Source organism: Ictidomys tridecemlineatus, chromosome 4 (genome assembly GCF_052094955.1).
Source record: "Ictidomys tridecemlineatus isolate mIctTri1 chromosome 4, mIctTri1.hap1, whole genome shotgun sequence".
Taxonomy (NCBI): Eukaryota; Metazoa; Chordata; class Mammalia; order Rodentia; family Sciuridae; genus Ictidomys; species Ictidomys tridecemlineatus.
Genome location: NC_135480.1, coordinates 77,977,966 through 77,980,376, shown reverse-complemented (window position 1 = coordinate 77,980,376; position 2,411 = coordinate 77,977,966). Strand labels below are relative to the sequence as shown.

The 2,411-nt window shown below is 41.8% G+C and overlaps 1 pseudogene; it reads right to left on the bottom strand.

Moving 5' to 3' along the window:
- Positions 1-1,335: 1,335 nt before the first annotated feature.
- LOC101971943 (pleckstrin homology domain-containing family B member 2 pseudogene) lies at positions 1,336-2,010 on the bottom strand (annotated as a pseudogene).
- Positions 2,011-2,411: the final 401 nt, after the last annotated feature.

Here is a 2,411-nt window from a genome sequence, read left to right as displayed (position 1 = left end):
TCTTGAGCAAGTCCCTCAGCCCATAGGCCCTATTTCTCAACTACAACTCAAGTTCCCCCCAGTCCCAGTCCATTGCAACAGTTGGTGACTAGCCCCAGTGCTGTATTCCTCCACAGGACAGGCCTTCAGAGGCCGGGAAAGTGTTCTGCACCCACTGTGATCCCCAGGAGGCCGGAAGCCAGAGCACTCTGAACTGTGGCTCTCCCTCCATTTTCCTTCCCATTCTTATAATATTACTTTCTCAACAGATAGAAAAATAGGTTATGAGTAGGCTTAGTGGGCAATAAATATACATAAAGCAGACACTTAAAATATATCTCTGAATAATTTAGCTTCATACACTTGTTACTGTTCTGCCTTCTTCAGGTTTTAAAGATAAAGACTTAAAACCCTGAGGCTCAAATTAATTTATAATATAGGATGCTTTCGAAGTGTTACTACAAAAAAACACACAGGAATGCCAGGAGAATAAGCAGCTCTAGCATTAGGCAGATTCTGAAGCATCATCTTTAAAGGGGCCGTGTCCCCTGTCATCCTGAGCAGTCAGCCTTGCTGGTGGCTCCACAGAGCCCCAGAGGGCAGGTTGTGGAGCTTTTACACCACTACCTTCGGAAGTCACCTGGCCGCATACCAGTCCACAACTCCTAAGGTAACACGCAGCCAATTCTGTCTGAGGTTTGAAAGTGTGAGGTTAAATGGAAAGAAGTTGTAGTTTTCCTTGCCACAACCATTCATTCATTCATCATTATATTATCGTACAACATGAAAATAAATTATCCCTTCAGCACTATACCTAACTGTGGAAAGAAAATGCCTTTCAAGACAGGTATGTTGAAAGTAAGGTATTCTAAGAGTTGAATAAGGAATATCTGAGAATGAGCCAGAGCCCCAATATGATTAGCCAAACAACACAGTTCAAAACCTTCTCTGTGCTTCTTATGCAGATTAGTTATAATTATTAGGTCATTACTTCCAAAAGAACTATTAAACAGTAGATGGGGTAGAGAGAGAAGATGGGAGGGGAGGGGAGGGGGGATAGTAGGGGATAGGAAAGGTAGCAGAATACAACAATTACTAATTGGGCATTATGTAAAATTGTGGATGTGTAACTGACGTGATTCTGCAATCTGCATTTGGGGTATAATTGGGAGTTCATAACCCACTTCAATCTAATGTATGAAATATGATATGTCAAGAGCTTTGTAATGTTGTGAACAACCAATAAAAAAAAATAAAAAATTAAAAGAAAAAAAAAAGAACTATTAAAACTATTATTAAAACCTTTTTCTCACAAACAGAAATGCCCTGCAAAACATATTATTGCACACAGGATTATCAGAAGCTAAACACATTAAGATCTTGACGATTCTGGAAGCTCCAGAACAGAGACTCTAAGGCCATGCTTGTGGCCACTCCAGCCAACCTGCCTAGTGACGGGCTATTGTTGTTTTCTAGATTCAGTTCATGAATGATGACTTGTATAGCAGATTATTGTCCAAAAAGTCCTGTGTATGGGAACTGGTAGGGCACAGGGTCTGCCTGGACTTTAACAACATAGACAACCTGAGTTCCTGACGGGTAGGCACCACTGTATGAACAATAGCCATATGCAGTTGGTGCAGCATAGACTATGTATGGAGAGGGTGAAACAGCCATGACTATCTTCTCTGAGCCAATGTAAACTATATTTGATCTGGATTCTTAAAGTGCAAATTTCCAGGCCAAACAATCATCTGTGCTTTCTGCACAAAGACTGATAATTTTCTCATCTCGGCAAACAATCTGCAGCAGACAGGCTTTTGGCTTCCTATCTGGAGGCTGAATATCCTGACACTCATGCCCTGTGCAGATATTGATGCATTTCACCCAAATATAGACCTCAATAACTTACTGAGTCTGGCCATCATAATAGATCAGGTGACCATCTGACCACAGGTCAAACCCATACTTCTTCCAATAATTCAAAATAGTACTCTGTCACAGCAACCATCCACTCTTTACAAACACCATCTCTTCACCTGTGAATGCGTGGGCTGTGGGTGAGAATCATGCTAGTAGCCCAAGGACGCTACTACATTCTTGGGCTCTGACCACGGCGATTCTTACATAAGGCTTCATTTAAGCTAGACAGAGGTCCTTTTACAGGACCTAAAGAAGCAAATGACCACATTGTGAACTGCTCATTAAGAAGGTTAGGACAGGGAATTGTCCTATGTGACCTCTCGGGCCTGAGGACTAGTCAACAACCAGTCAGAACGGATGGACTTCTGACTATAGACTGCACAGCTTCAAGGCACTGAATGGGTTTGTAATCTAAGAAATTTTGGAAGCAGATTCTTTTATAGGTGTGCCTCCTACTGAGAATGCAGCCCAGTCAACACTTAGCAGCTTCATAAGCTGCAATTTTAGTT